The sequence below is a fragment of the Struthio camelus genome, chromosome 1, assembly GCF_040807025.1.
Source record: "Struthio camelus isolate bStrCam1 chromosome 1, bStrCam1.hap1, whole genome shotgun sequence".
Taxonomy (NCBI): domain Eukaryota; kingdom Metazoa; phylum Chordata; class Aves; order Struthioniformes; family Struthionidae; genus Struthio; species Struthio camelus.
The window spans coordinates 60,071,824-60,092,101 of NC_090942.1; the positions used below are offsets into that span (position 1 = coordinate 60,071,824).

Sequence of the window (20,278 nt, forward strand, 5' to 3'; positions counted from 1 at the left end):
GCAGGGGCTGCAAATAAGCATTAAGGCCTGGGATGGTGAACTGGCAGATGCTCAGTCAAGGATACATGCAGGACTACCTCTTTGAGGCAAACCTTAAACAGGTTGGCAGGTTTGTCTGGTGCTGGGTAACTTGCTACCCACAGCTTTTACTGGAGTATGTTTTCCACCAACTTTGAAGAATGGTGAGATGCGCTGGCCTCACTCCAATTGAATTTAATTACTCGGAGCTCCTCTAATATTTCCTAGGCTCAGTGGGTTGTAGAAAACTGTCATTAAACATGCAAAAGCAACACTGACGTTTACCCTGCAAGGAAGGAGTGAACATATGGAGCGAGCCCACGCTTTGTGCACTGCAGCACTTCAGAGACTGGTTTAGCATCTCTTTTTTGCAGTTGCTAGTCTGGCTTGGAAGGTTTGTTAATTGACTACTGTTGTTAGCATGGAGGAAACATCAGTATGCTATACTGAATACAGCTGCAGGCATGACCCTAACGGTTTTAGACCTTCTGATGAAATCAAGATTTCTAGTAACTTTCAGTAGGTTATCACCAGTAGTCAGAGGCTGACATCACAAGTTAGGTCACACCAAGATATTTACTTTATTGGTGCCTCTCTCTTTTTCATTACTCCAGCCTCCCCTTGCCTCTCATCAACACTCAGTGATCTGTTTGGTTTTGTGGCTTTGTTCCATGCCATATAACTGGCATCAAGAGATAAACATCACCCACAAAAACTCTGGAAATAATAGAATTTTTCAGTGAAAAAAATCTATTTTCAAATACACTTCACAGCTTTTACATGGCAATAAACACTTCTCAGAATGTCATTCTGAGTGAAATGAAAGTAACTTTCTTTAACCTCAGTTCTTTTATGTTTGCAGCTTGATATTTCCTGTATGAAAAATACTGAAGTGAGAGTGCAAGTAGTAAATAATCATTCTCTGCTACAGGGAATTATTGCAATGAGTATTTTGGAATCAGTGAGAAAGGCCTATTCTACATTATATATGGAAAAAGATGGAAGGGCAACAGAGCCAGTTGTAACTGGCTTATGGATTTTGTAGTTTCTTCACTCTCTCTTTTTCAATCTCTCTTTATAAACATATATATATGTATATATGTGTGTATATCTCCCGTAGAGAAGCTCCTTCATGGCTCCCCTCCACCCCCACTTCTGACACTAGAAGGGCAAAATGTTGTGAGCTCGGGACATCCTGATAGTTTGGAAAACCATGGAAGACTCCCAGGCTGGCACCTAAGCTCTTTGGTTGCAGTGTCTTACACAGTTCTACCTGGGCTGATGGAACTGATCCAGGGTTAGTGACAGGCTTTAGAGTGAGCTCTAGAACTGCATTCAATGTTGGAATTAAATTTGCCCTGAATGGGTTAGACTTCATCTGCATCTATAAGCTGCATTCCTTGTCTGTGCAATTCCCTTATTCAGCCCTCATTTCCAGACCGTAAGAAATTAGCGTTATTTCTTTGACAGCTCACCTAGAAACTCAGGGTCAAGTTCTCCTGCTTCTTGGTAGAGAATTATATCACATACATTACTGTAGCATTTTTTTAATGCCAAAAACAACAAAAAAGATCAGTAAGTCCCATATAGAGTTCATGGGGCCTCTGGCAGTTTCCTGTTCTTGGGTCATCACTCTGCATGGATGGCAGTTCTGTTGGGAGGGAGAGAGAACGACTGGATGAAGTGAGGAGAATAATGTTTTTTTTTTGTATGGTTAACATCACGGATGGCAGTAAAGTTCTCTCAAAGACAGGCCTGACTACATTCCTTAGAGACTCCTTGACAAGAAGTGCACTTGCTCCCCACTTGAATAATTTCCATAGAGTCTTCCCCTTTGATCAGAGCTGTTTTGTCCTCAGTTTTCACAGGCATTGGCTCAGAGGAGCCCAGCTGTCACCCGGGGGTCAGAGATTGAAATTTGGTCTTTCATGGAGCAGGAATTCAATCCTTCAGCTACTTTGAAAAATGAGACTTTGAATTGATGTCAGAGGCTATCTGCAAGCTAGGGAAGGGAACAGAGCGGAGGCTTCTCAAGCTTGCTATGGCTTCAGCCATATAGACAGCAACGTTTCGCATCGGCTGGAATTGAATGGCATCCTTTAAATGAGGTTCAGATATGGTTGCTTCCAATAATACAGGCTGATGTGGATAAATGCATAGATTGTAGTAGCAGTGTCCCACCCCTAGGAAGAAAAGAGAAAGTTTCCTTGCTAGCTGAAGGTGAAAAAGGCATTTTTAGAAATTAATGCAAGCTGATTGCCCAGGCTTCGTGAGGAATCTGAAAGGCCTCTAGAGCTTTGCACCACTCTTGATAGATGGGTTTCATCAGTGGACCTCCTCCCCACTAAAGTACATTTGGCCTTGAAATGCCAGCAGGCGGGGCATTTTATTACAAGGCTGTATCAAATTAGTGAAACCTTCTGTCTCCAGACTGGCTTGGATTCTGCAGGTTACAAATGCTCCATCTGTAGTAGCGGATATATCACCTGTGAGACAGTATGTGTGGGTTAGATATAAAAAGGGAAAGAACTACTTTTGTAAATGGAGAGTGGGAGGGGTGACGAGACTGACTCCTACGCCTCAGGGTGCTATACTGTCAGATCTCATCATAAGTTAAGTGTTGCTGGGCGTGGAGAAAGCACAGTAAATGGCAGTGCTTCAAGCCCAACAGGTGATCTCAGTTAAGAGACAGCCCTCAGTCCATGCACTCAGGGGTGTTTGAATGCAGTCCTGAGGAGAGCTGGGGTGGGAAAGGAAAGGCAGACCCGGCACTTCTGTCAGGTCAACCCCTGTAAGGTTGCAAAGGCTCAACGGAGAAAATATTTTTATTATTATAACCATCACAGGTGGTAGTTCATGAGGGACTCTACCTGGGACTCCCTCTCTGGACCTGCATGTCACTCAGAGCGTAGCTGCAGCTCCAGGAGAGATAGTAATCTGGGTGACGCATCGTGGGTGGCCTATGAGCAGGAAGCAGAGAGTGACAGATATTGTCCTGCCCCAAGGAAAGAACAGAGATCAGGAGCAGCCAAAAGCTGGGCATTCAAACCCTCTTCCTAGCCCTGGCCACAGAAGTGTCAGCAGGAACAGTGGCAAAATTAAGGCAAGAAAGCGGAGTTATTGCTGTGGGGCCATGGGTCTTTGTGCAGATGTGGAGGAGAAATGGGTGTGAGAGGAAAGAAGAGCCCAGCACTGGTCTGATCTCTTGTACAACACAGGCCATAGATTTTCACTTGGAGCCCCTGTACGGCATCTGGCATCTTGTGTTGAAAGCCTCTCTTACAGAGAGGCATGCAGCCTGGCTACAGAGATGGAGAATTCACCATTTCCCTGGGTATATTGTTCCACTGATTAATCATCTGTGCTCCTAAGAAATTGTGCCCCATTACTACAATGGATTTTCTGGGCTTCACCCTTTGGTAATTAGTTCTTGTTATGTCTCTCTCTGCAAGATTAAAGATCTCTTTTGTAGCCAGTATTTTCTCCCCATGTGGGTAATTATACTGGTAGCCACGCCGCTTTTCAATCTTATTTTTGATTAACTAAAACAGATTGAACTCCTTAAGTCTTTCGCTGAAAGGCAGCAGGCTCTTTTGTTCTTTTCCCACTCCCACTCCTTGAATTACATTTTGTGACTCTTCTCTCCATCCTGTCCAGTTTTGCTACACCTTTGTAAAAAATGAGTGCCAGAACATGACTCACTGTTCATCTGTCAGCAGCGCTTATCATGGAACATCAGCTATGCTTGAACTTTTTATTTTACAGTTTTTATAGTAAACACTATGCTATCACCGCTTTTTTTTTTTTTTTCCTGAGCACCTGCAGATGCTCAGAGGGAGCCACTGACTATCGCAAGGGCAGGATTTCACCTCATAGCTGCTCCAGGTTGTGCTCTTGTTTCTTTTGAGTTCCTGTCCATGTAGGGCATGGCTGGCTGAAAAGCTGCTGCTCTGCCAAAGGGCAAGGATTACTGCAGTGTAGGGTACTGCTCTCTGGTGCTGTAAGGACTCAGCAAGGAGCCTGGGAATGACTGCCTTGCCTGGAGCAAACGTGGGCTCTAGGTTTCTCTCAAGGGAAAGGCAGGGGCTTCCACATTCAGAACCATACTTCTACATACCTCTAGATTTAAACTATCCATGCAACATATAGGAGGTAAAGTCTTTTCCATATGTGACTCACTATCCTTTACAGATATATCCAAATACTGCATTTGCTCTGCTTGCCTCCAGCAGCTCATGTTTGGCTCTTTGTCTGTTAAGAATCTCAGTATTTTGGGGGGTTCATTCTACTGCTGACACAGAGATTTTGTAAATGTCACAGACAAACCAGGGTTAGCTTTTTTGGAGGGGAGGGATTTTTATTTAAAATAGTCCACAAACCCAGATTACTATTTTGTTAGCCATCAATATTTTAGTGTTCAGGTTCTGAGATGAAATTGCTCAAGCATTAGACAAAACATAGAGTTTATTCCACAATATTAACCAGAGTAATTTGAACACAATGACCGTTTTCTATTCCAGATTCATTTGTTATACAGACGGTATCATGTTATTGCTTTTGTTAATATGTTAGCATCGAATGTAGAAGGTGTCTAGGTGCAGCTGAGTTGCTATTGCTTTTACAGCATTACTTTCCAGGATCCTTTGTCTTTGGAGCACTAGATTTCAAGCCTTTAATGTTACACTAAGCCAAAAGGCTTATACTAAGGTATGAAAATACAGGCAGCACAGTGGATGTTCTTCAGGTAAACCTACGCTACAGCAACAATTGCCTAGTCACTGATATAATTAAAACCAGACAGACAGGAAGTTATTTAGAGAGAAAAAGAATATTCTGACTAATGGATCTTTTGTTGATTACATGCACTGAGGGAAACATCAGAATAAAAATATTTAAGCATGGTTGGGAGCTTAGATCATACATTATTTCTTTCTGTTTGCAACACAAAAGAAAGGGCTCTTTCTGCCAAGCTTGTCTGTTTGCTTGTGACGAGATTTGGAGGGTTGCCTTTAGAACAAATGGAGGTTTTTCTCTTCAGTGATCCCAGGCTGGGTACATCATACTGGTCATCAGTGAAACGTGACACAAAGCTCCCTTGATCACAGTGCAGGCTTGTAAAGAAGGGTGAGACGAACAGTTTTGAGACAGGGCAGGTGAGAAACTTCTGTGCTAAGAAAGAAGAGCCATCCAGTGTTGTATATTAACCACTCCATATATACCATAAAGCCCATCAAGAGCTGGGTGTTTGTGGCCAACTATTTAGAGCATGTCCCCATGGAGGGGCACAGAGAGGTAGGAGCCTTCAGGGTGCTCAACCTGAGCCAGCTCTGCGCTGAGCCAGGTAAGCACTGCACAGAGCTGGAGGCAATACCTTCTCCTATGAGGCACCCACAGAAAGATGGAGAAAGTAGAATTACACCCCTGCTGTACAGATGGCAAGCTGACACACAGATAGCAGTGACCAAAAAAAAAAGCATGCATGAAATTTATGACTGAGTCGGGCCTTGAACCTGGATCTTCTGAGTCTGATGCAAAGGCTGCTGGAGGGGCTGAAGCAGTTGTGCTGGAAGCAGAGAGGGAGAAGAAGGTATTGTCAAAGGAAGGGTGAACATCTAGAACCAACTCCAGGAGGCAAAACAAAGTCAGCAGTGGGAAGAGAGTGAAGCTGGAGCACTGAGGACATGATGAACAAAGCTATGCTGTGCTTAATCTGCTTAGATGCTCCTTTTGCTGCAAGCCAACACCAGGGTATGTGAAATTCACATAGTACTACCCACCAGCCTCACAAGTGCTTTTATGACCACAATTAACTCCCCTAGCCATCAGACACAGTTGTCTAGAGTAATCAGACAAAAGAGATGGAAAGAAAAAGAAAAAGGAAAAGGAAAGGGAAAAGGAAAAGGAAAAGGAAAAGGAAAAAGAAAAAGAAAAAGAAAAAGAAAAAGAGAAAAGAAAAAGAAAAAAGAAAAGAAAAAGAGAGCAAGGCGAAGAAAGGGAAAAAAGAGAGCTCTTTGATCAAAGCCTTCTATGGATAGATTTATTATTATTCTTCTAATACCTTTTACTGCAGCAGTGTGCCTTTCTCAGGCAGAAGATGCCAGCTGGGATGAAACAGGTGCAAAGCTAGTTCACTTTACAATGTGGATTCTTGCCTAATAGGGGCTGAGCATTGGCCATCAAATGAATTTCAATTAAAGCCTCAGGTTTGTCCCTGAAATACCAGACAACTCTGTTATTCAGCCAACTATGCATGTCTTCCAGGTAAAGCCTTTTGCACTGATTGTGGATCTAAGCAGACCATGCCAGAACCCAGTCCTTTCCTTTGGCTATAGCATTGGTCCCATAGGAAGCAGATTCTAGGAGGGAAGTACAGCTACCATAGGACTTCTGCAGAATGGCTTTGGAAAAGGAGCAGGCCCAAATACATCTCCCCAGTGACCTCACTCTAACACTGAGAGCATTTATGTATGAACATTTCCTTACTTTACTCTAGTAAGGCAAGAAATAAGCTTGCATTTTCAGGGCACACTCCAAAGACCGTGACTGACCATCAGCAGCTTCCTTGGGTTTAAACCAGGTCATCATTAAGGTGTGTTCCTGGAAGCTGAGTCAGATTCAGTTGGCTCCAGATATGTCAGAGCAGGGGGAAGATTGTTATTAATACTGCCTCTACCAGGGTCCAGCATCCACAGAAAAATCATTGCCTCTATAATTTTTTGACTGGCACGAGAGTGAATGTCAGCTATACCAACATCAGGCATGAAGCAACAGAGTCCAGGGTCCAAGGAAAGAGGAGCTGGGTTTCATGAAGTCTAACAGAGGAACAGGATTTCTTTCAGTAGGATTTTAGCTGCCCCGCAGAGGCAAGGGCAAGACTCCCAGGCAACGAGCTGGTAGGCAGCAGCAGCAGCAAAATCAGTAAAACAAATTCTCGCCAGCTGACTGTGCCTTCCTCACAACAGTGTCTTTCCTAGCTGGTCTAGCTGGCATGATGTCTTTCCATCAAATGAGGCAGGAGAAGGAGGAGGACAGAAACGGCCAAGGCTGCACACTGCACCTGACTCAGACCTTTCAGCCTAAGATGTCACAGCTCCTTCCACATAGAATCGGGTATTTTTATCCTCATTTTGAAAATGAGATTTTTAAATGGATTTCCTTAAATCACAGAGTAAACTCTAGCCAGATCTGAAACAAGTATTGGCTTTCACTTGCCTTTAATTGCGCACTTGAACCATTATTATTAAATAATGCTATTAAGGAAAAACCTAGATGCCCTGGTTGTGACAGGAGATCTATTATATTATGTTGCCTGGTAAGTTTACGACAAGAGACATAATCATGTTGGGGCTAAGTAGATGAGATGGACAAATGGACAAATGATGTGTTCTTATTAAAAGCTAGTGAGGAATTGTCCTGCTTAAAAGTATTTTTTGTGTAACTGAAATTTTGCCATGAGAAATTTCAAGTTTGACAATAAATTCTAATTTTCCACTGAGAAAATGCAAACGACAGCTCCTGAGCTGCCTGCCTAGCAGGCATTTGTCAACTTTGTTTTCTGTCTTCAGGGATGCAATGGAAAGAGCCTTTTTGACAGGCAGAAAGTCAGCAAGCCAAAAAATAAAGTAATCAATTCTGTTTCAACATTTTTGAAGTAAGAGGAGGATTCCTTCCTAGAATTTCACTTCTGTGGAAAGTACTTATATTTGACTGCTCCCTTCCAAATATCTGGAGACCACAACAGCATTGTTTTGTGCATGGTACAGTAGGTGAAGTTCTGAGGCATAAAACAGACTGCAAGTCAAAATTTCCAAAATGACCACAGCTGCTGAGCCTGATCTAAATTTTGAGATGTTTTGAGTTTTCTACCTGAATCCCAAAATAGTTAGCCTTATTTTTAAAAGCAAAATCATAAAAGAATAGAGTAATTTAGATCAGAAGGTCCAGCTCCCTGCTCAAGCAAGGCCAACTTCAATATAGGTTGCTCAGGGCCTTGTCTACCTGAGTTTTGAAATCTCCCAGGGTGGAGGCTATATAACCTCTCAGGGCTGCTGTTCCAATGCTTAACCACCATCATGGTGAATTTTTTTTTTTCCTTACATCCAATCAAAATTTCCCTTGTTGCAATTTGTGACCCCTGCCTCTTGTCTTTTTGCTATACCCCCCTTCAGTAGTTGAAGATAGCAATTAGATCCCATCAGCCTCCTCTTCTCTAGGCTGAAGAAACCCAGCTCCTTCAGCGCTTCCTCAAGCAGCATATTCTCCAGTCCCCTGTCCATCTAGGTGGCCCTCCAGTAGGCTGTCCAGTTTGTCTGTATCTCTCTGGTACCAGAACCCAAAACTAGACATAGTACTCCAGATGCAGCCTCATTTCCCTCAACCTGTTGAGACAGGCCTCTTGAATGTACAGATAGGGGCTGGAATAGCACGTATTCCCTACCAGGGACTTGGGTGGGTGAGCAGGATGCCAGAAAAAAGGAGGACAGTCTGATTCTAAGAGAGCATTCACAAAATACATCCTTATGCAGCATATCATTATTACATACAGAATGGAGTTGCAAAGGCAGCAGCAGAAGTTGCATTGCTATCAATGTTTTCAAAAGAAAACATTCAGACAAAATTAGAGGGGAGAAATATTCCAAGCTCAACTACCAGCTATTCAGCAGTAACTGTAGAAATGAACTGAAAAACTAACTGCTTTTTGGCTCAGAACTCTCTTAGTGCAGGACATTGTGTAACCAAATGTAGTTCATGACTGCTCCAGTTCAGCTAACCTTAACCTGATTTAGAGGTGTGTCATAGGGAGTGAAAAGGTAGCATAATTTATTAGGCCTATCATTTCCTGGCAGGTTAACAGAGACTAGTCACCACAACTCCTAATGTTCTCTGCTCCTTAGTTCAAAGTAAACTCTTTGCAGCGTGGCTTGAATCTATGAACTGTTAATCTCCTCATAGTATTTATTTATGGCCAAAGCTATACAAACATGCCATGATGGTTTACTAGGGTTGAGCGCATTAGCCTTTTCCTCAGCGGCCAACCATTGATTTACCAGTATCTCCAACAACAACAAAGTCAAGCCCCCAAAAAAGAAAATCACAGGATTGTCAGAACTGTTTGATGGTTATGAGGCAGATTAGAGCCAAGAAAATGTTTAATAAATTGAAAGATTTTCAATATAAAGGGTGAAAACTAGCAGGGGAAGGGGAAAGTACCAGCTCTACCTCTGCTAACCCCTCAGCTTTTAGGGGGAAGAAAAGATTCCCAGTGTGAGCAGCTCCAAAGCTGTACAAAGACAAAATTTCATTCCGTGCCAAGGATTTTGGACAGAATTTACTGAAAGAAGCAAGCACCGCTGTGCTGAAGAGTAAACTGAAAGGTAAAAGGTCTGCCCATGGTTTGGTTAGAACATGAGTCCTTTCTGTACTCTGCCACACACATCCTGTGTGACCCTGGGCAAGGTACTGACCCCGCCTGACAGCTCTAGTTCCTGTTGGTAAAATGAAGATACCTGGCATGAAGGCCCTGTGAAGGTGATTTTCCTAAGGACACAATGGTAGCGCCATATAAGTAACATCACATGCTCTCATGCTCTCTCTCTCCCCCTCCCTCTTCCTCTCTCCATCTCCCCAGAGAAAGACAAATTTAGCCTTGTGTTTTCATAGGAGCACTGCCACTAGAGACCCCCCAAAGGACAGGCAAAACGAGCACAACCCTACAGTAGCCTGAATACTTGCACACTGCTTTTTACTAGGCTGAACAATGAGAAAGAGAGAGCAATCCATTACTTACCTCATTGTGACTCCAAGATTGTTCCCTGCAGCATATTTATAGTGCTTTGTCCAGGCCAGTTTTAAAACATCCAAGTGATGAGACTTCCACCAGTTTACTTGAGGGAGCTATTTTACAGGCTAACAGACATAACCATTAGTACTATTTCTTGTCACATGCATCAGCAGCTCTCCCATAAATAATTGCTAACACTACAGCTACACTACAGGCCAAGGAAAGATGAAAGAATACAAACAAGGAGTCAATATTCAGATGAATAAAAGGACTGAAAAAGAATGGAAATGTCCTGATCCTTCAGTTACATATGGCGTTTAGCTGCTCTCAAGTTAGGGACACTTGGAAAAGTGAAAATAAGGTAAAGTTACCTCCACACTCATCCCTGAATAAACCTGAAATAGTCTGAGCGAGCTCAGTCACAGAGGGAAAATAGGCTGCTCAGGCTGCTGAGTGTAGCTGTGCCAGGACCTAGCTGAGCTGGCTACAGACTCCTCTGTTCCCCTGTAAGGCCATCTCTAAGTAAATTACCTCACATATATCATGGCATAAAAGTCATTAAAAAAATTAAATTAAAAAAATATATATATATATTAAAATTAGCAAAGTTGCTGCAGAGCAGATTAGATACTTTCCTGTTATTCCTATTGCATCTAAGGAAACAGACAAATGATCAGGTGAGTGTTGTCTTATTTCATGTATCTTATTTTATTGAAAAGTCATATCCTGCTCTGCAAGTTATTCTTCTTCTACAGAGGTCAATACCTGACATGATGGGTGAAACCTTAAAATACTGTATGCAGACAGGTCTGCAGTGTTCTGCATAAATGGAAAAAAAAAATCCTTTTTGGCCTTTGCTGGCAAATCAGCACCTTTGGTAAACAGCAGTACACTCTGCCTGGCTACTAATTCTACATTGCTAGTGGCTTTGGCACCAGCAGATTCTTTTCAAAACACCTTACTGCAGTATTTCACTCAGAGCACTCTTCTGGCAAGTAATTCAACAGTTTCACTGTAATACACTGTGCAGTGCCACCTGTTTCCTTTGTTCCTTTTTACATGGCCATGTCCCTCCACTCTTTAATAAAGAAAACCTGCTGAATACATCCTGCAGACTGTTTTTCTCTTAGAATACTGCTTTTCCATGAGAGAGTTACCAGGCTGGTGCACAAGGCACCAGAGACACTCTCACTGAATGACACATCACAATGGCTTTGAAGACCAGAAGATGCCCCTCTTGCAAAACAACATCAGCAAGCTGTTTAGCAAGCATTCAGCAAATACAGAGCAACCCAGCTTTAGAGAGATGCCTTTTGACCTGAGGGTCTATTCCACCTTCTGATCAATGCAGACTTATTCCAGAAGTCTTTCCTTGTAATGGGACTGGTATTAGCTTAAGCAGTCCTGAAGCAATGCTTCCCCAGGGATATTCTTCCACAGCTTAGTAGAAAGGAAGAAGTTTTTCTTAACGTTCAAACTTCAGAAATTTGCCTTCTCTAAAGTTCATCCTATTATGCAACGCCCCATTGTACTAAGCCTGCACAAAGTCTTTCCCTCTTGGGATTTTCCTTGAATTTATTTGGAGGTGATTATCATATCTCCTTTTAGTTGTTGCTTTGCCAAGATGTACATAGCTTGCTCTTTTAATCTTTCCATATCAATCAAGCCTTCCTGCTACCTAATAATAATTGTGCCTCATCTTTGAACTCCCTCCAGCTTGTCAATATCTTCCTAGCGACGTGGTGCTCAGAACAGCACGAGATGCCAGCTGCATTTGCAGCTGTGTAGAGAAGGCTCTTCGTTCATCTGCTTTCTCACAGAGCATCTAAAACTAGATTGCCCACCCGCCCTACTGTCTTTCACTGCCTTGCGGTGAAGAGCCAAGGGAAAGCATGTTTCACTGCTGGAGAGCCATAGAACCAGTGGAAAGTCCCGCTGGATGCTTAAAGCTATGATTCCCCCTATGAACTGGCACTATATCCTTCAGTCAGCCTCTGCTGCCTTTTTCTGGGAAGGCATGTGTAACCTACAACAAATCCATTCTGAATATGGATTAGGGGTTGCTTCTGTCCTTTGGCCAGACTTTCTGCGGAAGCACCATCAGATGCCCAAACAGTCAATGATGCAAAGCCTTTGCATAGAAAACAAAAAATATTTTAATTTTTTCAAAAGCTGGATACTATTTTAGAAAAATATTTTCCGATCTACTTATTATATTCCTCTTTCTAATAAGAAATAAGGTTGCAGTTCCAGAAAATCTGAGCATCTGTCCAGTTTGCATCAAAATGCTTTTGGTATTAGAGGAAGGGCTGTCAAAGAGAACATAAGAAAAAAAAACATGTTATGTGTACTTCTATCATGATTTGGCAAACAATTCTTTATTAGGATTGAGATAACAAAAGATGTCTTTGGCTTCTGCAAGCAAGCATTGGAATGTTTTGATAAGAAGCTATCAAGTAATTGGTCTGTCCAAGAATTGAAATCTCTGTCACTAATTGTAGGTCATATCAGAAAAGAAAAATTGCAAACAAAAGTTACAGACGAAAGGCAAACAGAAGAGAAAAATGAGAGAATGATAAAGAAAAAAATATGAAAAAAGTCTTCAGGTTTGTTACTACTTGAGCATGTATACAACAGATGATAAAAAAAAGTATAAAAGCTGAGGTAAAATAGTATTTTGCTATCTTAGGAGCAGCATGGTCAATATTTAAAGTTGGGTTAAGAGTTCTCCATCTTCACAGTGCTGAAATCACCATAAGCAGATAGCTGCAACATGGGTAATATAATACTTTGTCTAATGATGGATTACATGGTGTTACAGTTATAATCAATAAACCAATTCCCCTGAGTCAGTCTGTTTTTTCAGGCTTTCTTTCAAACTTAGCATTCATCACTTCAGATCTGTAATTAAGACTGGATGCATTTCTAAGAGATATATTCTAGCACAATTTAGAATACCTGGCTTCTTGGAGGAATCAATTTTCACTAGTATTGTGAAGGGAATGAAGCTAAACGAATAGTAAGGTCTCCTCTGGCCTTAAGATCCAGAATTGTTCTTCTTTCTCATTATTTTTCCCCCAAATACTCCAACTAAGATTTAGTAGTTGCATTACTTCTTTTTTTTAAAAAAAAAGAATAATTTTCTACCCTTGTTCCTCACTTTTCTCTGAATCTTTTTCTCTTTTCTTCAGCCCTACTAGCACTTGAAAGTCCCCCTGATTCAGCATTGAATGTGAATTTCATTAATGTACTGTTTATTTTTCTTCTAGACCAATTAATGAAGGTGATAAATGAGATAGGACATAATATCAATCCCTGTGGCACCCCAGTAGCTACCTCCCCCGAATTAAAACACTGCCATTTATCATTACCATTTGCTAATGTTCTTTCCGCCAATTTGTAGACCCTGTGGCAGTACTCCTACTGAAGCCAGTCTGAATTAATTATTCAAGTACATTCATGGGAGATGCAATATCAAATGCTTTATGGGAAAACAAAATGCAGTATACCAACTGCGTTTCCACTAGGCAGTGCTACTTCAGTTCTGTTGAAATCTGTTATATCTGTTTGTGAAGATTTATTCTTTTATTTTTTGTACTTAAGTAGTGCCTGAAGGACCTAACTGGGCTGAGGACCCATTGTTATGTTTATTACTAAAATTTTATCTCCAGTGGTTTAGTGATTCTTTTTACTCCTCCTGTCTCTCATATTTGCTTCACTTTCACTCCAAGGATAGAATTTCAATTAATGGAACTGTAATTGCAAGGATCACTCACAACTCCTTTTTTTGGAAATCAGGTACATTTTCTACATTTTGCATAGCTGCTGCTTCCACTTTGTCTCCTTCTAAAAACACTTTGTTATGAGACATGTCTGCATGAAAATAGGCTCCTCTCTCTCCTTCTCCGGCATGCATCTCTCCTGCTGTGCATTTCCCACTGGAGTCCATATCGCTGATAATCCTGTGCCTGTGAAGTCTCAGTTGCACAGAGATGACTGATGTCACACTCAGAGGATTAACTAGGAAATAAGCAGCAGGAGCACATCATCTTTCAAGAAACAGACCCCATCATGTCTGTGCAGGAGAATGCCAGAGATGTATTTTAAGAAAGTGCAGTGGTGCTTCTTAACCCAAGAAAGCAAGCTTCTACATGCCAAACTGAAAATACACTGATTCAAAAAGAGAGGAAGAAGGATGGATATTTGAACAAGTCCTGTTCCATCCTGAGCACAGGAACAGATGAGCTGTGTGAACAGTCCTCATCTGCCAGCTTTGATCTTTTGGAAGGCTCACAAGAGGACACTTCATCTGCAGATCTACAAATCCCTTGTTTTTAGTTTTGGGTTGTTTGGCTTTGTTTTGTTCTCCTTCCTTTTAAATAAAGAATACCTTATCTACCGTGTTCCCTGTGTTCCCCTTCCTGGGACTACAAGGTAGCAATGACAGGTAGGAAATCCTTCTTCCTCTCATCCAGGAAAAAGCCCTCCCCCAGAGCAGAGAATATTTCAAGGAAACACATGGCAGAATCTTACACTTGGCCAAAAAGCAGAGCCAAGGAAATATTTTTCCCTAGCCCCTAAAACCTCAGGATCTCTCAGACTAACCTAGATCTTCCCTCCCACTCAGGCAGCAACAGTCTTCCCAGCACTGCTGAGGGTGTCCCATTTCACTGTTCGTTTGTATTGAAGCCATTTCATGACCTGAAAAAGTCACACATTAGCTGCACTCTGAATTTCTTTGAGAACCTTTATCTGCCACAGGACAAAAAAGGCTTCCAATCCCACTGTTTTCCTACAGATGCTATGAAGCACAATGTACTTAGTGCCATGATGGCATTCTCCTTCACGGTGCTTAAGGAAATTTGGCTGCTCAACAGTATCTTTCCTATGTCAATATTTTTCCTATGTCCCTGCTGGGTTTGGAACCAGATCTCTATCGGTCGTCTGCTGTGACTCTTGAAACTGCCTATAGCTGCCTCTCATTACTTCTTCAATATGAAGGGAAATATTTAGCATCTCTCTTTCAGACAATCTTCATTATGACCAGCAGCTGCCCCCCTCTGCTGACAATTATGTGCAAGCTACTGGCCAAATGAAGTTAGGCCTTTTTCTAAATTCTATACCTAGATTTGGGCTTGTGTGCCTGAATTTAAATCTGCACAACTTTGTCTCAGTAAAGTCCCCCCTCATTTCGCAGCTCTGAATAGATTACTCTTCCTTCCATCCTGGTCAACACCTTCATGATTTTAGCGAAAATCAGAAGTCCACAGTACCCTTAATGTATATTGTACCTTTCCAACTTGATGGTTTTCACCTCTATCGAGGGAGCTCTGAAAAGAGTCATTGAAGAGGAAACAACTGCAAATACATAAGCAGCATAGTACACAGCTCTGCAGTCAGGTATATCCTATAATACCATTGACTTATTTACTTACTTACTTTGTCATTACATAGAAGCAGCCACCCTGCATTGTGCACAGCCTTCTGTGACTTACTCCAAAACACTGCATTTCCTTAGGATCTACTCTCTCCAAGATAGAGTGACTCATCTTAGTAGAGCGGGGAATCATGAATTGTAGAGTACTCTAGGAGAACAAGCCTACATTTCTTTAAAGAAAGCTTAAATCATCCTTGCACTTTAGTTAAGGTTTGTTTTCTGAAGAGGGAAACCCAACTAGGAGTATCTGAGTGTGAGCTGTAGTTGAAGGAAGCTCTTAACTTTTTCCCATCTAGCTAGAGTATGAAAAGTAGCTTCTTTTGATGATGTAAGCGGGTTGTTTATCCAGAAAAGTTCAAAGCTAACTTTCTGACTGTGTTTCTCTAACCCTGGTCTTTTTTAAGAGTCAGTAATTCCATCCAAAACAATGCAGTGACAATAAGGTGGAATTGTTTTAACAGTGTTTTACTAGTTTGTAATGATGTGCTATATCCCTCTCTCAGTGTTACAGATAGAAGCAGATGATAAAGAAGGGAAACTATAAACATCAATGCAGACATTAAAATCAAAGCAGAGACACTTCTGTTGAGATAAAAGAGAGACTTTAGCTAGCTTTTGAAAGCTCACAGATGCATGATTTTTACTGCCACAGCAGAGGTCCTTCTGCCAACAAGGATCTAACTGCAAAACAAAAGAACAAATCCTAAATTCAGAGCAAAATCTATTTCAACAATCATTTTACCCCCTAAAGAAAGCTTTTGGTTGAAACAGGATCATTCCCTGCTTCCTGTCTCTGTTTTCTCATTCTTTCCAGATTTTGTATTCCCACTCGGGACAATTTTCCCCCTTCTCAGCCAGAGAAAATAACTTGAAAAGGGTATGCCAGGGCCCTTGTGCTCATTGCCTCTGGTGAGAAAATGAAGCAAGAAGGGAAGGGGTGGAAAATTGGCATCTATCATGATTTACAGAAGCCATGAGGTTGTGCCACTTTGCACAGCTCAGTGGGTCCCATGACACCGGCCACAATGTCCTCCACCAAGGGCCCAGGGTGTCCTCACAGCACCACTATATACCTTCCTCCAGGTGTGTGAGGAGCAGCGGAAGAGCACCAGTTTTGAATCTTTGCCTGCCTATTTTAGTCAGTTCTCAGAAGACAATAGAAAAAGGAAAAAGATTTAATACAAACCAGGATGCATTCTTATCTTTCCAGTTCTTTAAACGTCTTGCATTGATATTATGTCTGTTGGGTGTAACAATAGCTTTTGCAGTCCATGAGGGAACCTACCACCTAACAGACTTGTTGCTAACTGTGACCCTGCTGACTTTCACTGTTGCTTCTCCATTTTCACGCGCTATTAATTACTTGTCTTTGATTGCTAGTGTGTTCTGTGTGCCTGTTGGGGGTCTCAAAACCCTATCCTTAAGTGTAAGCAGGAGTACTTTTGAGGAGCTTTGTGAGGAGGGTAGGATTACAAGAAACCGGCTGCTCATGAAAGACTGGAGTGGGCAGCTGGGCTGTGGAACTTTGGGCAGCAGCTTCTTCCACTTTCCCCAGCAACGTCTGCCTCCAGTGTCCTGCTAGCCGCTTTGATGCCGACTTTCTGCAAGGCAGGTTTTCCTGCTGTACCTTCTTGCAGTGAGGACAGCCCTTCATGGGTTGGGGGAAGGAGGGGCATTGAAAGGAAGAGGCAAGTTACAGTTCAGGGTGGTTTGGTTATCAATATGCATGTTTGCTGTTTTGCCTGCCAGCTGCAAAAGCAGCAGATCTAACAAGGTTTTTGTTAGCCTCTTAGGAAACACTGGGGAGGAGCTGGTGGCCATTGCCCCTGTGAGTGGCAGTGATGCAGGAGAAGAGGTTCTGGAGACAAACAGCAGGATCTCCATGGCAGCTTTTTCCAGAACATTCCTGGTAATGCATGCTAGGCCAGACAGACATGAAGAGGTGAAGTTTCAAAACATTGCTGAGAAAATGGTATAAGGAAGGAAGTTCAAATCCATCAAGAAGTACAGAGACTTCTGCACAGGGCACTGCTCCAGCTGCTGGCAGTGCTCAGGATAGTACTCACATGAGAGGTGTGAAAGACCTCAGGTGCTGGCAGGACACATCATGACACTATAAGAACTCTGCATCCTCAGGTAAACACAGGGCAGAAAATAGAAATCGCTACATAACAAACAGTTGAAACAATGAATGCCCTTTAAACATGGTGCAGAGATGAAAACTGAAAGCAATGTTACACATACATCTATCTTTATGCTAGAAGCCTAAGAAGCATGATGGGAGATAGGAATATTTAAGATTTAAATTAACATATAGGCATAAAAGACATACTAGAAAATTGGTGGAAGGAGAAGCAGACAGGCAATGTAATACCAGTTTACAAAGTATACTGGAAAGACAAAGTAGGCTGTATAGGTGGAGGGATGGTAATATGGCTTAAAGTAAGCTTAGACTCAAATCAGATTAACAACCGAGCAAACCTTGTCAACAAGTAATAGAATACCTATGAATCAAACTCCAGTCCCATGCAGAAAAAATATAGCAGTAAGATTGCATCACTGACTGCCTGATGAGGATAGTGGTGGTGTTTGACACACTGGGAGATCAGGAAGGGAAGGAAAGAACAATAATAGAAGAGTACAATTGCCCTCATATGCTGGGGTAAACTTTATTGTAGGGTGTGATGAGTATACTGAACTTTCAGACACTGCCAGTTACTGTTTTGTGGGAGTAGTAGACAGGGAAATAACGGGAAGAGAAGTCCTGACCCATGCATAGGACTTAGTTCCTGTCACAGAGCTGTTCTGGAACAGTTACAGTACAATATTTAAGTTCAACATCTTTATTTCTTCTTTAAGAGCTATAAAATCCACTACTGTAGTGAAGAATTTTCATCATTTTAGTAATGAAAATAGAGGATTTTTGTTAAAAAGAAGCTAAAATGAGTGGTTTAAATGCTACAGTCTTTTGGATAGCACTGAGATTGTTCAAATATAGCATGCTGGATGCTCAGAGAAAATGCATATCAATAAATATTTGAGAAAAACCAGCAGCTTGCAGGCCTAGCTTAGCAGGAGGGTAAGAGAGCTTTGCTAGGAAGAAGGCATTTTTCAAAAAATGCAAAGCTGCATTCAACTGAAACAAAAAAAAAAAAAAAAAGAGTATGCTGACTGTTGAAACACAATAAGGGAGGCCAAAAGAAGAATTTTAGCTTCATCTCCCAAAAAGCATAAACTCAAATTATAAGTCATGTTGGTACATCCCAGGGGTCAGAAGACTTCTACAGTGTCTGTGAGGCCAAGAAGAGATCAAGGAACAGTAAGGATCAAAGTCAGGAATATCATAGCAGGAAAACTTAAGTCCATCTGGCTGTGTTAAACATGGAGAACTTGGGGAATTTCCCACACCAAGTCTTTCTGAGGGATTTATCTGTCTATGTTGATATGTGTAGGTAGCTGATATCCAGTCATTATAGCCTGCTTCCAAAAGGCATTCTACAATGACACTTAATGACAATGATACTCCTTAAATGTCCTCAATGACACTTCTTAAAAAGCTAACCTATCATAGCATAAGAATGAATGTCCTCATATGGACATACAGGTAGTAAAAAAATATGAAAGAGAAGATAGCAGTAAATAGTTTTTGTAGACAAGCTGGTTGCCAGTGGAGTTTCACACAGACCTGTGTTCAGACCAGTGATGTGGCTCATGAGTTCATAAATTTTCTGGAAATTAGGATTAATTGTGAGATGTTTACTAATGCTAAATTATTCTGAGTAACAGAAAACATGACTGCAAAGAACTGTAAAAGCTTCTCACTATACGAAGCAATTGGACAAATGTGAAGCAATGCATCCTGGGAAAAATTCCTAATTTTACAAATGTAATGATGGGTTCTGAGCTGGTTATTACCATCAGAAATGAGATCTTCAGGTAATAATAGATAGCACTATAAAAACGTCAGTTCAGGGTGCAGCAGTAGCCAAAAGCAATCAAAAACGTTAGACATTTTGAGGAAGGGATAGCAATCAAAACAGGAAACATCTTTGCCTCTAGAAAATGCATCATGCACCTGCACTTTAAATAATGAATGCAGATCTGGTATCTTGGTCTCATGAATGCAGATCTGGTATCTTGGTCTCAGAAAGAACATAGTAGGATCAGAAAAGGTGTTAACAAGTACTGCAAAATAATCAAAGGCATGGAACAGCTTGCTCCATAAGCAACAACTAAATATACTAGGACACTTCAACCTAGAAAAGAGACAATGGTGAGAAAATGTAATGTAGATCTGTTCAGTCACGAGAGGTATGGAGAAGGTCTTGGCCATTTAGGGAAAATGTGCTTGCGTACTATAGAAAAGCGAATACGTGCTACACTCTATTATGTGATCTTTCTAACCTAGCTGCTTACAGGTGTTCACTGAAATTATGGAAAAGCTTAAAGCCTCCGACAATCATACCACTGTGATAATAGAAGTAACATCAATTACTGCAGAGCTGCTTGAGACCAAAACATATTTTGTATATCGGAGTCCCATGATTTTTATGTCATAAAAACTGACTAACGAATGCAGTTTTCCAACCATGTCTGTATATGCCATCAATTTGGACTGCCTACCCCAGAGTTAGCTTGCAAGGAATTACCTGATGAAATAATATTCAAATAACATTGTAGGAGGAGCTAATGTGTTACAGTGATTTAGTTCATAGGCTGAATCCCTGCAAGTCTGGCCAGCCTAAGCTGAAACCCAGGTTACCAGTTAAAGGATAAGGCCCACATTACTCTAGCTAGGTTGATGTGATTTTCTATTACAGACCTGCCAATTGCACTATAAGTTAAGGCAAGATAGCAGGGGCCTGTACAGTTCATCGCAAGGTTTTGTGAGTGCACAGCTTGAAATGGAGTCTTCTGTTACAAAAAATTCAGTGGCTGCACCTAGCAAACTTCAATCCACTGGCTGCACCTATTTACAGGGAATTGAGAGCCTAATTAATGTTTGCAGAGAGAAATAGGTCCCTGTACACGTGTGCACAGAC

At 41.5% G+C, this 20,278-nt stretch overlaps 1 protein-coding gene across 1 annotated transcript in view; it reads right to left on the reverse strand.

Annotated features, from left to right (window-relative positions):
• The window catches only part of ISX (intestine specific homeobox), a 69,808-nt gene extending 59,629 nt beyond the window's left edge, over nucleotides 1-10,179 (reverse strand). The window contains exon 1 of the mRNA XM_068943637.1: nucleotides 9,806-10,179. The gene's annotated coding sequence lies outside the window, so the exon portion shown is untranslated. The remainder of the gene's footprint in view (nucleotides 1-9,805) is intronic.
• Nucleotides 10,180-20,278: the final 10,099 nt, after the last annotated feature.